Here is a 15,551-nt window from a genome sequence, read left to right as displayed (position 1 = left end):
CAAAGTTTTTGGATCCAATCATCTGCTGACGGACACTTAGGCTGTTTCCAAATTCTGGCTATTGTAGATTGTGCTGCTATGAACATAGGGGTGCATATATCCTTTCTGATTGGTGTTTCTAGTTTCTTGGGATATATTCCTAGAAGTGGGATTACTGGGTCAAATGGGAGTTCCATTTTCAGTTTTTTGAGGAAACTCCACACTGTTCTCCACAGTGGTTGCACCAGTCTACATTCCCACCAGCAGTGCACGAGGGTTCCTTTTTCTCCGCAACCTCGCCAACACTTGTCGTTTGTTGATTTGTTGATGTTGGCCATTCTGACAGGTGTGAGATGGTACCGCATTGTTGTTTTGATTTGCATCTCTCGGACAATTAGTGACTTTGAGCATGTTTTCATGTGCCTTTTGGCCTTCCTTCTGTCTTCTTTTGAAAATGTTCTATTTAGGTCCATTGCCCATTTTTTAATTGGATTATTTATCTTCCTTTTATTTAGTTGTATAAGCTGTTTGTAGATGTTGGAGATTAAACCTTTATCAGTGGTATCATTTGCAAATATGTTCTCCCACACTGTGGGCTTTCTTGTTGTTTTGTTGATGGTTTCTTTTGCTGTAAAAAAGCTTTTTATTTTGATGTAGTCCCATTTGTTTATTTTCTCTTTAGCTTCCATTGCCCTAGGGGTAGTATCAGTGAAGAAGTTCTTTTGGCATACGTCTGAGATTTTGCTGCCTGTGGATGCTTCTAGTATTTTTATGGTTTCCCATCTGATGTTTAAGTCCTGTATCCATTTTGAGTTTATTTTTGTGAATGGTGTAAGTTGGTGGTCTAGTTTCATTCTTTTGCATGTGTCTGTCCAATTTTCCCAACACCATTTATTGAAGAAACTGTCTTGACTCCATTGTATATTCGTGCCTCCTTTGTCAAATATTAGTTGAGCATAGTGATTTGGGTTGATATCTGGGTTCTCAATTCGATTCCATTGATCTATATGTCTGTTCTTGTGCCAGTACCAGGCTGTTTTGAGAACAGTGGCTTTGTAATATAGTTTGAAGTCTGGTATTGAGATCCCTCCTACTTTACTCTTCTTTCTCAGGATTGCTGTGGCTATTCGGGGTCTTTTATTGTTCCAAATGAACTTTTGGAGAGTTCTTTCTAGGTCGGTGAAATATGTCGTTGGTATTTTAATGGGGAGTGCATTGAACCTATAGATTGCTTTAGGAAGTATGGACATTTTGATGATGTTGATCCTACCAATCCATGAACATGGTATGTTCTTCCATCTCCTTACATCTTCCTCTATCTCTTTTTTCAGTGTCATGTAGTTTTCCCCATATAGGTCCTTTACTTCCTTAGTTAAAGTTATTCCTAGGTATCTTAATTTTTTTGGTGCGATGGTAAATGGAATTGCTTTTTTAGTCTCTGTTTCTGCAGTTTCTCTGTTGGTGTATAGAAAAGCCATGGATTTCTTGGCATTAATTTTGTATCCTGCTACATTACCAAATTCATTTATTAAGTCAATTAGTTTTTTAATGGAGTCTTTTGGGTTTTTTATGTACAATATCATGTCATCGGCAAATAAGGATAACTTTACTTCTTCTTTTCCAATTTGGATGCCTTTTATTTCCTCCTCTTGTCTAATTGCAATGGCTAGTACTTCCAGTACTATGTCAAACAGGAGTGGCGAGAGTGGGCATCCCTGTCTTGTTCCTGTTCTTAGAGGGAATGGTTTTAGTTTTTGCCCATTGAGTATAATGTTGGCTGTGGGTTTATCATATATAGCTTTTATTATGTTGAGGTATGATCCTTGTACTCCCACCTTGTTAAGAGTTTTTATCAGAAAAGGGTGTTGGATTTTATCGAATGCTTTTTCTGCATCAATTGATATGACTATATGATTTTTATCTTTCAATTTGTTTATGTGATGTATCACGTTTATTGATTTGCGGATATTGTACCATCCTTGCATTCCTGGAATAAATCCTACTTGGTCGTGGTGTATGATCTTTGTGATGCTCTTCTGGAGTCGATTTGCTAGAATTTTGTTGAGGATTTTAGCATCTATGTTCATGAGGGATATTGGTCTGTAATTCTCTTTCATTGAGTTGTCTTTATCTGGTTTTGGTATTAGGGTGATGCTGGCTTCATAGAAGGAATTTGGAAGTGTTCCTTCCTCTTGGATTTTTTGGAATAGTCTGAGGAGGATAGTTTTTAGTTCTTCCTTGAATGTTTGGTAAAACTCTCCTGTGAAGCCATCTGGCCCTGGGCTTTTGTTTGCTGGAAGCTTTTTGATGACTGTTTCAATTTCTTCCCAAGTCACTGGTTTATTGAGATTTTTAGATTCTTCCTGATTGAGTTTTGGAAGATTATATTTTTCTAGGAATATGTCCATTTCCTCCAGGTTGTTCAGTTTGTTGGAGTAGAGTTGTTCATAGTATTTTGTAACAATCCGTTGTATTTCGGTGGGGTCTGTTGTTATTTCACCTCTTTCATTTCTGATTTTGTTTATTTGGGTCCTCTCTCTTTGTTTCTTGGTTAGTCTGGCTAGAGGTCCATCTATCTTGTTTATCCTTTCAAAGAACCAGCTCTTGGTTTTGTTGATCTTATGTATTGTTTCTTTGGTCTCTATGTCGTTTATCTGTGCTCTGATTTTTGTTATTTCCTTCCTTCTACTTACACTGGGCTTTTCTTGTTGCTCTTTTTCTAACTCTTTGAGTTGTAGAGTTAGATCATTTGTTACACTTTTTTCTAGTTTTTTGCAATAGGCTTGTAAGGATATGAACTTCCCTCTCAAAACTGCTTTTGCTGTGTCCCATAGATTTTGGATTGTTGTGTTTTCATTGTCATTTGTTTCCAGGATGTTTTTAATTTCTTCCTTGATTTCTCTGGTAACCCAGTCCTTGTTTAATAGCATGCTGTTTAGTCTCCATGTGTTTGATTTCTTTGGATTATTTTTATTGTAGTTAATTTCCAGTTTTATGCCATTATGGTCTGAGAAGATGCTTGATATGATTTCTATCTTCTTGAATTTGAAGAGACTTTGCCTATGTCCCAAAATGTGGTCTATCTTTGAGAATGTCCCATGTGCATTTGAGAAGAATGTATATTCTGTGGCTTTGGGGTGGAATGTTCTGAAGATGTCAATTAATTCCATCTGGTCTAGTGAGTCATTTAGGATTGATATTTCTTTGCTGATTTTTTGTTTGGATGATTTGTCGAAGGGTGACAGTGGGGTATTAAAATCTCCTACTATGATTGTATTGCTGTTAATCTCTCCCTTAATGTCCTCCAGCAGTTTTTTTTATGTATTTGGGTGCTCCCGTATTGGGTGCATATATATTTACCAGGGTTATTTCTTCTTGTTTGATTGCTCCCTTTAGTATTATGAAGTGGCCTTCATTGTCTCTTGTTATGTCCTTCACTCTGAGATCTAATTTGTCAGATATAAGTATTGCTACCCCAGCTTTCTTTTCATTTCCATTTGCCTGGAAAACCTTTTTCCATCCCTTCACCCTCAGTCTGTGTGCATCTCTTTTTCTGAGGTGGGTTTCTTGTAGACAGCAGATGTATGGGTCTTGTTTTCTTATCCAGTCTGTTACCCTATGTCTTTTGATTGGAGCATTTAAACCATTTACATTTAATGTTATTAATGATAGGTACTCATTTGATGCCATTTTTATTCTATACCCCCGTGTTCCTTCTGCGCTTCCTATTTATTTATTTTTACAGTAGACCTTTGAGCATTTCTTGCATTGCTGGTTTGGTGGAGATAAATTCCTTTAGTCTTTTTTTGTCTGTGAAGCTCCTGATTTCCCCTTCAATTTTGATTGATAGTCTTGCTGGGTACAGTATTCTTGGATTCAGACCCTTTCTTTGCATGACTTTGTATATTTCATCCCATTCCCTTCTGGCCTGATAAGTTTCTGTTGAGAAATCAGTTGTTAGTCTGATGGGGGTTCCTTTATATGTAACTTTCTGTCTCTCTCTGGCTGCTTTTAAGATTCTAACTTTGTCATTGGTGTTTGCCAATTTAATTATAATATGTCTTGGCGTCGGTCTTCTGGGATCCATTTTGCTTGGGACTCTGCGAGCATCTTGGATTTGTGTGGGTTTTTTCTTCTCTATCTCAGGAAAATTTTCTGTCATTATTTCTTGAAATACATTTTCCATGTCTACCTCGGTTTTCTTTCCTTCCGGAACCCCTATTATTCGAATATTGTTTTGTTTTGCATTGTCCCAAAGCTCCCGTAGGCTCTCCTCCTGCTTTTTAATTTTTTTTTCTAGAAGCTGCTCTAATTGGGTATTTTTTTCCATCTTGTCTTCTAGCTCACTGATGCGATCCTCTGCTTCTTCTAGTCTGCTCTTGATGCTATCTATTGAGTTCTTCATAGTAGCGATGTCATTTTTCATTTCATCTTGAGTCATCTTCATTTCCTCTTGGGTTTTTTTCATTTCCTCTTGGGTCTTACTCAAATTGTCAAATTTGTCTTCCATTCTTTTTAGCCATCTTAAGATTGTTACTCTGAATTCTTGCTCTGGTAGGTTGCTTGCCTCTATATCGTTTACTTCCTTTTCTGGTGAAGCCTGCTTTTCTTTCATATGCGGGCTGTTTTTTGGTCTCCCCATGATCTATGATGTCTGGTTGTGTAGTTCTCTCTCTCCTGCTTTGATTTAAAGGCACAAAATACAACACAACCAGGTACAACACACAAGGCACTGAATCGAAATGTGTTTGCGATATTAATAACCACCAATAAGGGTGACTAGAACCCAGCTAACAAAAACATGCAATCAAACAAAAAGCATAGGCAAATCAATCTTATAAAAGAAAAGCATACAACTTCAGTAAAGTTAACATTCAACATACAACTTCAGAGTTAGAGAGTAAGACTGTTTTGTTTTTTTTGTTTTTTTTTTGTTTTTAGGACAACTGCGAGGGAGGTGTGAATGGGTTTGGAGCAGGTAGTTGGAAATTAGATATATACAAGTAGGGTGAAATTTTAGGAGGGGGTAGACAGATGGAATGGGGGAAATCTAGAGCAGGAAAGGGTTAAGATAAACAGGGTATCAAAGGAAAAGATTGGAAAGAGGGTGAGGGCATAAAGGTAGGGTTGAGATAGAATAAAGCGTTGGAGAAAGAAGGATAGATAAAGACTGTAGAACAGTAATCCTGAAATTTAAAAAAAAAAAAATATATATATATATATATATATATATATATATATATAATCAAATGGAATAAAAATAATAAAAATAAACAAAAGAAAATAAGATGAAAAAGGTAAATTAGTAGTAGTAATAATGTTGATTACATATACAATGTAATAATTATCAAGATAAAATCAAGTGAGGAAAAAGAAAAAAAATAGTTTCTTGAGTAAACGTTGCAAATAATGAAAACAAAAGTAAAAAACAAAAATTTAAAAATTAAAAAAAAATAATAATAAAATTTTAAAAATTTAATTAAAATTAGCAGTAATGAAGGTCATTCGCTTCCTCTATTGTTATGATCCAGTCCTGATTTTTAGGCAGGTTTTGCTTTGTTTTTATTACACTAGAGTCAATTTGTGACTTAGCCTCTGGGGGCAGTGTTTCTAGGTTGACTTCCCAGACTCTTAAGCCTCTCCAGCTTTTTTTTTTTTCCGTCCTCTCTGAAGCTGGAACTATGGAGGGGGGGAGGGGGCAGGTCTGAGCAACTGCAATCTCCCGCAACTCTCCGATATCCCTCCGAGCCGGATCCAAATGTGTTGCTCTTTAGATATCTCCCCTGTTAGGAGCCCCGTCCACTTTCAAGGGTGACAACCGCCCAACAGCGGGGGCTTCTACTTGTAATCACCACCCCTGTCCTCCAGCTTCTGGGAGCGCGCTCTGTGCGCACAGGCTTTTTGTTTTCGCCGCGAGCGCTCTCCACCCTCTCCCCGCGAAATCTGACCTTTTCGCTGAGCAGTGGGGCAATCCTGTGAGGGCAAGTGTTCGCGCCGCTTGGGATCCGCGTTCTGAGGGTCACAGATGCTTGGTGGTCGCTGCGGCTGTGGATATTCAGGCCTCTGACACGATCCAATCTTCCTCTCAAGATGGCGAGGTTTCCCCGTCCAAGCCGGTAGGTAGCTCCGGGCAGGGACACAGCCCGTGTGGGTGCTTCTCTGTGAGGGGCACCTCTGTCAGCAGCCCCCCAGCAGTTTCTTCTAGTGTTCGCTGTCTCCCAGCTTGCCAATAAACACTCACAGCACAAGACCCTCAGTTGCTCTCTCTTTCTGCTTCGGGAGAGGGCTCAGAATCCGCCCATCTATTCTTCCGCCATCTTACCTCCTCCTGGCACCCCCATAATTCTGATGTTAGTACGCTTGAAGTTGTCCCAGAGGCTTCTTACACTGTCTTCAACTTTTTTATTTCTTCTTTCTTTTTTCTTTTTTCTTTTCTGGTTGAGTGTTTTTTGCTTCTTTGTATTTCAAACCTTTGACTTGGTTCTTGCAATCCTCTAGTCTGCTTTTAGGTCTCTGTATAATATTTTTTATTTCAGTGAGTATATGCTTAATTTCTAGTTGATCCTTTTTCATATCCTCAAGGGTCTCATTAAATTTATCGGCCCTTTCTAGGAAATTCTTAAAAAAACCTTATAACTATGATTTTAAACTCTATATCCAGTCGTTTACTTTCCTCCATTTTCTTTATTTGTGACCTGCCTCTTTGTCTCCACATTTGGGCTGCTTCCCTGAGTTGATGGAGTGGCTTTGCGTGCTAGGTGTCCTAGCAGGGCCCAGTGGCTCAGCCTCCCTAGTTACCTGAGGTGGACACTCTTGGTGTGCCCTTTGTGGGCTGTGTGTGCAGTCTTGTAGTTAAGCCTTGCTTGTTGTTGGTATCACTGGAGAGAGTTGATCTCCAAGCCAAATGGCTGTGAAGATCAGCAGTGTCTCCGCTAGGAGGACTTCTGTGCTCAGCTTAGATGGGGCAGAGTTTCAAGGCTGAGTAGACAGCCTTGGTATTCTGTCAGTCCTGCCCTATATAGCCCCTGGGACTCAGTGTCCCATGGCAATGGCTGCATGCATCTGTGATAGAAGGCTGCCCTGAGTTTAGCCAGCTGCCAGACAGTCTAGTTCCTCCCCAAATGAGTCTGGGTACCCAAAGTCTGACCCGGAACTGGATTTCAGTGTAATTGGAAGGCTTTGTTTCCCTCCCGAATGAGAAAGCTAGCCTTGTGCATGTTGCCCACCCTCTCTGAGCGCCACAAATAAGCCAGCCGCATATTCAGCCGCCTGCCCTTTCCAAGCAGATGGGTCTCTTCACCTGTCCTCCACAGCTCCTCAGGGTCTCAGTGTCTTTTTATCTTTCTTTCTAGTTGTAGAATTTCCACTCAGCCAGCTTTCTGGTGGTTTTGGACAATATCCGCTCTGTCTTCCAGTTGCAGTTTTGAAATTGTTGTGCAAGGGAGCAGTACAGGTGTTTACCTATGCCACCATCTTGGTTTCTCTTGAATTAATTTTTGCATATGGTGTGAGGTAAAGTTTGAGCTGCCTATTTCTCAGCATATGAGTATTCTAACTCAGTGAGGAAAATGATAATCTTTTATTGTTTTTAAAATTTATCTTTATTATTGAAAGTATTACAGATGTCCTCCCCCCCATTTTTTTTCCCTCTCATCCTACAGGCCTTCACCACACTATTATCTGTGTCCATGGGCTATGCATATATGTTTCCCAGTAAGGATAGTCTTTTGAATAAATGAACTAATTCATATATGGTCAGAGAATCAGGAAGAAGAGTTTTTGAGGTAAAGTACATTCACCTGTTAAAGAATACATACAACAGCATGAGGTAGTGTGCCAAAGCACTGCACTGGAGTCATACTCCTGGATAAAAATCTGGATGTATATCTCTATGCTTTATATGTAAATTATATACATTCATATATAAATTATATTTTCTTTAATGTATCCTTCTGTCTGTTCCTCAAATAGAATATGGTTTAACTGTGTGACTTTGAGGATATAACCTAACCCATCTGTACCTCAATTTCCCCATCAACAATGTGAAGATCAAATAATATCTGCCTCATAGAGTTCTTAAAGGGGTGAAACAGAAAACACTCAAATATTAGACATTGTTATGAGCATCTGTTCCTTTCCAGTGAATGTCATAAGCAGCTAGCTCACTCAAACAGGGACAAGTAAGTCTTCATAGGATCATTCGAAATCATGTTCTTGCCTCATCTGTTCCTTCTGAACAATAAAAATGTCAGCACAGATATCTAGTTACTTTCCCATGATTAACAATTCTAGAAGTGGTTCTTCTATCTCAGTAGTTTACAAAGACATTGAAAGTGATTAATTGAAAATGACTCAACTCACATCATGAAATTAATTATATACAGATTATTAAGCAGTTCACTTAAGCATAAACAGTTAAAAATGATATCTAGATAAATTTATCCCTCCTCCACATTTATTACCAATTATTTTTTCAGAGGCTTTGTGAAAACACTCTGCCACTACTGCTAAGGTTATTGTCCTTCAAATTTTTATCCATGTCAATTTCCTCACTGTCCTTGTTGCCATAGTCTATAGATCCACTTGTATATTCCATGCTGGGACAATACCTGCTAATCTAATCTGTTTCATGTTAGCATTGTCACTCTCTTGATTTAAATTTATAAGGATTATATACTAAGATTACAAGAATTTCTAAGAACCTTCTCTGTATTTATATTAATCTAATAATTCATTCTTCATTTGTTATTATAGACATTTAAGCCACTCCTCCCATTTTTGCAAATGTGTAGTCTCTAGCCATCTATTGCAAAATATCTCCTTTATTTATTGCTCTACAGTGAGGAGCTTTGCAGAATATCCTGGATAGGACCAGACACATCCTTTGTGGGACAAAGTGTAAAATGAAGATAGGTAGTTCTTTGAGCAAAAATTATTAAAACTTTCAAGATCATGACAACAGAGCATTAAACCAAGAGGAGCTTTTTAAATGGGCTCTGTACAAGTTGCACACCATCAAATTGGCCTTGATACTGGATTTTGGTGAGAAGGAAAGAACACCCACCTGGGTGCTTCTTGAAAACATCTGATCTATTGCTTAGAAAACTCAACTTGTCTCTTATATTTTCTGCTGTATTATTTTATGTTCTATCTGCCATCTTCCCAACCCCATTGGTCGCACTGTATTTGAATATCTACTTTTTGCCTTAATGGTTTTGTTGTTTAATAATTTCATACACATTTCTATCTTTTCTGATTACAAGAGGAGACATAGTAAGCCCTGTGATGCTGATGCTAAATATGTATCAAACTGCAGAGTCTTGCGCTTTGCAGTATGCAGAGAGAGCTAAAGAGACACAATCCCTACACTACTATGTTACTTTTATGTACCAGACTTGACTACCGGATTTGAATTATTTATTCTTTATGAACAATTCCCTTCCATTCTTCCCTTTTTTTCTTTCATCCTTCTTTATTCTATCTATCTCTATCTATCTATCATCTATCTATCTATCTATCTATCTATCTATCTATCTATCTATCTATCATCTATCATCCTTCTACCTATCTGTCTATCATCTATTATCCGTCTATTATCTATTTTGGTTGTGAAAGATGGTGACACTGTTCTAGGCCTTAGGAATTCATTAACTTTACAGTATACTGAAGGGGAGCAAAAATAAAATATAACATATTAAATCTGTGGGAACATAAAGGAGAGACTCAGAATCTACCTAAGGGGTCTCTGGGAATTCCTTGGGGAGGAGGTGACTTCTGAGCTGAGACTTAACGGATAAATGGAATTAACCAGTAGAAAACTGTGCTCCAGAGAGGAGGAATATATACAATGTGGATTTATGCTTTTTAAAATTTCATAGTCTGTTTTGGTGTAGATCTAGGATTGAAATTTTTAAATTTAGAATTGCTTAATTAATTAACTGGATAAGGAAACAGAGAGAGCAGAACAATATAATCTCTTCAGCTCTGCCTGTTGTCTGCCTGCATCCCAGTTTCTCAGTATATTTAGTGAATTTTGCCTTTTGTCTTTGACCTTATATGGGGACTAACCCAACTATGTGGCTTTTGTGTTTTGTGGTTATGACAACTATCAGAGGATCCTGAAAGTATACTGAGACTATATTGAGACACAGTTTGTTTTCCAAAGTCTGATTAATGATTTTAAAAAAAAAATTTATTTATTTTCCACAGAGAGGAAGGAAAAGGGATATAGAGCTAGAAACATCGATGAGAGAGAAACATCGACCAGCTGCCTCCTGCACATCCCCAACCGTGGATGTGCCCACAACCAATGTACATGCCCTTGACCGGAATAGAACCCAGGACCTTTCAGTCCGCAGCCAGAAGCTCTATCCACTGAGCCAAACCGGTCTCGGCTGATTAATGATTTTTTTTTAAAGCTGCATGCTGGCCATTTATCAGTGATTTTTAGTATCTGTATCAGGGTTTGTTCCTTGCCTGTTTTCTCTCAGTCTAATCTTGTAAGAGAATAATTTGAGATATTTAGTTTAGGTGAATTGTTTTAGGTTACATTAGCTTATAAATAATAGAGACTGGATTTGAACCCAATGCTCTGAGTACAAGATCATATTTCTTTCTACTCTGTTTCAATAAAATTTAGAGACATTATTCATATATTTTTTGTCTTTTGAACTACTTAATTCATTCTAATTCTATTTGTTGTCCATCAACAGACAGAAGCAATTTGTGGGGAAGAGGAGGACTTTGGTTGTCATGCTAACGAGTCTTCAAAGATGGCCCCTGCACTCCCTCTACTCCTGCACTGTATCACACTCCTTATAGCTGTGCCTCTACTTACAATGGGATTATGTCTAGCTATACTTATCTTAAATTAAAAATATCCTAAATAAAAAATGTATTTAATGAACCTAATCTTACCAATCAGCATAGCTTCATCTAGCCTATGGTAGTGTGCTCAGAACACTTAGATTGGCCTACAGTTAGACAATTATCTTGAGTTTCATTCTGAAGAGTAATTGCCTACCTCTTCTTCTTTTCACCAAAAGCAGGAAACACAGATGGGTATTTGGTAGACATGATAGAATGCAAATACATAAAACACAACACCCCACAATGCTGACGACACAGTGCTCTGTAGAGTATTGGTTGTTTATCCTCCTGATTATGTGGCTGACTGGGAGATATGGCTGACTGCCTCTGGCCAGCATCATGAGAGAGTACTGTAATGCATATTTCTAGCCCAGTAAAAGATCAAGATTCCAAGTACAGTTTTTACTGAATGAATATTACTTTTGCACCATCATAAAGTAAAAAATAGTAAGTTGAACCATTTTAGTTAGGGACTGTTTGTATACCCCCTGTCTTTGAAAGTGAGCTGCTTTGATCAATAGAATGTTTTAGTATTTGTGAGCCTAGGACTTAAAAGGATGGATAGTTCTTATTCCTGTCCTCTTGAAACACTCACTCTTGTGATGTTCCTTTTGAAAATCTATCAGCCGCTTGATATCTAAGGTGTTTTGGTCTATAACCCAAGATAAATTCCCAATGGACGGTCAGTACCAACTGTAGCTGGAGCTTGAGCCATCTTGGATGTTCCAGTGTGGTGAGCTCCCAGACAACTGCACACCAATACCCAATGGAACAGAAGAACCATCTAGTCAACCTACAGAAACATGACTGATACTAACATTGCTGTTATTATAAGCCACTACATTTTGAGGTGATTTATTACACAGCAATGGATAAATAGCCTCAAAATGTGAAGTCTATAACAAGGCTTATATCTTCTTTCAATATTTTGAATAATGAAAGAAATATGTGAAAAGCAATAAATCTCCTGTGACTTGCTAGATAGACCAGTTTATTATATTAAAGTAACAATGATCTCTGCTACAATAGAGTATTTCTAAAATTTATTTTTAATGATCAGAAGTCCAGCTATTCTGAGCAGAGCTAAAATGAAAATGACAGTGGAGTTTAAAAAGCCTCATTAATTTGAGGAGAGTACATGATCTAGAAGCAAAGGAACTTGGATCAACTTTCTGAATATCCTTTTGTGACTTTTAAGAAAACATACTCATTGTTTCATGTTTGAGACTTGAATTTGAGCTAAAGTGCCTAAAGAAATTAGCCATTTATGGGCCAAGACACAGAAGAAGAGTGAAATGCGAGGGCCTAATAGACATCAGTTCTTGCTAGGGGATTCTGCACTAGCCTTTAAGGTTAAGAAAATGGACTAGCGGTGCTGTTTTAGAAATGTGTTTTCTTTTAATTTTCCATCATATGGAACATATTTTTCAAATCAGAAATTGGGGCATCTGCTTAACAGATTTATATGAAATTATGGAGGCAATAGGACAGAATGAACAGGAAAAAAATCCTAAAGGCATAGACATACATAATGTAAGTAAAAAAAATTTAAATAATATTTATCATGTACCAGGTAGTATCATAAGTGTCAGGAAATAACTTATTAAATAGTTACTTATTTAATAGGTCTTATGTTAATCCCTATTTTTCTAATGAGGAAATTGAGGCACAGTCTTCTAGGTGGGAGAATAAAGGTGGGAGAATAAAGTGTGAAGTCAGCCTTATTCTAGAATCATACACTTTACTACTACATTACACTGCCTCTAAGTACAATGTACAGGTTAAGTATAAAAAAGGGATGGCTATAAGTCTTAAGTACTGAGAAGGAATAATCATGGCTAATACAAGCTGATCACATATACAATATTTTTGGAGCTTTACTAAAGTGCAAGTAAGATATCACCTGCCAATCTAACTCCCAACTCCTCTAAAAACACCGATGACAAACTTGAAACTACTGTCTAGAAAGTGGCCCCCATGACAAGCTCACTGGTTATGTAGGGTTGTGTTAAGCAAGAGAATGTTCAGAAAGCATTGCCACTACCTTCGAAGAACTGGCTAATAGTATAGGGCCACACACATGACCCCATTAGCTCAAGATACCATGAGGAACACGAGTTGTTCTTTGTGAATATTCAATGTGTTGCTACCCTGTTGTATGCACTTGTAATGTATCAAAAATGAGGAAGAAGTGAGGCTTTAACCCGAGTGTCTGATAATCAGTTTCAGTGTACCCTGATTGTCAAGGACAATACAAAGATCTTCTCAACTACTTCTGTACAATAATAGCAGGCTGCTAGTATACATCATGACCTTGAAGAGGGAACACAGGGTATTGTATATAAATGCCACCTACTTTAGACAAAAATTATTTGTTAATCTATTATTTTTTTTCTGTAGTATTTGAAAGTTATATGTCACTCCATGACCTTGAGGATACTATGCCACTAGCTAGTGTTACTATAGTCAGAATTGGAGGCCACATTCAGTTGAATCCCAATGACTTGAATACAAGGAGGATAACATTACACAATCAAAGTTAAACATAAGATCAACACAGGAAGGATCTGACCAAATAAATTAAAATTCACCTGATGGAAAAGGGACTGTTAACCAACTTTATATTAACAAGAAATAATCTATTAAAATAAAATATTTATAGAGGAGATTAAAAAAAATTAAATGAGAGTTAATCAACCTGGAAACACAGAAAGAAATGAAGAATTGTTGATGTGAAATTGGACACAGCCATATACACAATGAAAGAGAAAAGGATTCTCAACTATTAGACAGGAGTATTTATGGCATGATGACAAGACCATTCTTATTTAGGCTAGATACAAGAAATAGAGTGAATTTTCAGTATTTCTGATCCTCATTGGCAGTATTAATCCCTGATGGAAACCCTACATGTGACTATAATAGACTGGGGACATTAAATAATCATAACTCCTCTTATTTTGACATTGTTATAGGCAAGCAAACATCTGGTTATGATTTGATTTCCTATGTGTGTCTGCATTGAAAAGGCTGTAAACTGAAGACCCAGAGGCCAAATTCAAACCAAAAAATTTTTATGCAATTAAAATAAGTATTCATAAATGGTTGCAAATATATAAAAATTGGAAAACTAGTTTGGAACTTATCTTACTTCCTCTTCAAATAGAGAAAGTTTTTTTAAGGGATTAGGTTTAAATTTCTAGATGGTAGCTACTGACTGGAGATGAATAGCAGCTGCTCCATTTAAATAGGATATTTATATTCTATTTTACCAGAATCTTCACCATTCCTGTAATATTGCACCCAGCTGTTCACCAACTTAACTGCCAGCCCCTGTAGACTTTTTGAGTTTTTATCTTTTGAGCATAAAGGGAAACTCTCTGATTACATAAAAATAAATTCTTGAAATCTTTGATCATTCTTCCTGGCTAATGAATAAAGGGACGCATATCTTACTTTCTATGCAGCTTGGCTGTGATGATAATGAGGACCTAAATGGTGCACAGAAATTTTAAATGATCATTATTGTTATTACTTTAATGTTAGATAACTTTGATTTAGTGAGATTCTGCTCTAAGAACTTATTTTTTTTCTGGGCATGGGTAGAGCAAGGCTGACCTATCTACACAGGACTTCAAATCTCAGGACATGGAGAATAAGGCACGCCTGCTTGTATATTCTAGATGACACAGCTGCCACTTCTCCTGATTTTTGTAGAGGAAAACAGCACTCTGAACAAAGAATCACTAGAAATCTGGTTCTGTGTAGTTCCATCACTCAATTGGCTGTGTGGCCATAAACAAACACTCTAATATGCCTTGGCTTCAACTTGTTTATCAAGGAAATGAAAAAGAGTTGAATTGAAATATCTCTAAATTTCATTCTGTTCTGGCATTATATAACTCAGCTATACCTGCTCTTGCATTCTGGAGCTCTTTGAATGTATGACTTGAATCCTGTATCTGAAGAAGTTAATTAAACACAACTTACGTTACTGCCATATTGGCAACTATATTTATATCCAAGCACAGAAGGTTAGATTTTGGACATATTTCAGCAACATTTGGATATCTAGTGATTTTTATAAACTGTTTTTAATTATTCAGTATCACAGAAGTCAAACAAAAACAACAAAACAAGCATATCAAAACATGTTTGACTTGAACAAAAATAGCAGGCAGCTGGGAACACAGGCACACTATGCAAAATAGGCTTGCATATATCACACTTTACATATTTATAACGAGGTAGCTCTAACAATATTGGCAGTTAATGAAGTGACAATGGGAGAAAATCTATCTCAAAGGCTTCTTTTTATTGGACAAAAAGAAAAAGAGCCAGGAAACCTTGTTTTCTTTTTGCCAAATTAAATTATCTGGGAGAGTAAAGCATCCATTTACTCTGGGCATGCCACATATGTTCTTATTTACCCAGTAGCCAACCCAGAAACATGAAGATATAGCCATCTTCATTTATGTCCAAGTTGAATCAAGCAAACAGCAGCAATGTTTTTTATGTAATTGCTTTAGGGGTTATGGATGAAGGTAATGCATTTGACCAGCCAATTCCTATAAACTAAAATAAACAAGTAAAAAAGAAAAACACTCTAAAGGTTTAACATCTATACAGAATATATAATAATTTGCAGGAGGGGATGGCAGAGGAGCCCAGGGAAAAGTAAATATTTTCTAACTCAAATAAGA

The 15,551-nt window shown here is 37.1% G+C and overlaps 1 long non-coding RNA gene across 1 annotated transcript in view; it reads left to right on the top strand.

Moving 5' to 3' along the window:
* The window catches only part of LOC311617601, a 1,043,820-nt gene that overhangs the window by 147,011 nt on the left and 881,258 nt on the right, over positions 1 to 15,551 (top strand). The gene's annotated exons all lie outside the window — the stretch shown is intronic.

The sequence above is a fragment of the Pipistrellus hanaki genome (assembly GCF_964339955.1).
Source record: "Pipistrellus hanaki genome assembly, chromosome: 2".
Classification (NCBI taxonomy): Eukaryota; Metazoa; Chordata; class Mammalia; order Chiroptera; family Vespertilionidae; genus Pipistrellus; species Pipistrellus hanaki.
The sequence above is the reverse complement of the archived record's forward strand: the minus strand, read 5'-3'. Positions and strand labels throughout refer to the sequence as shown.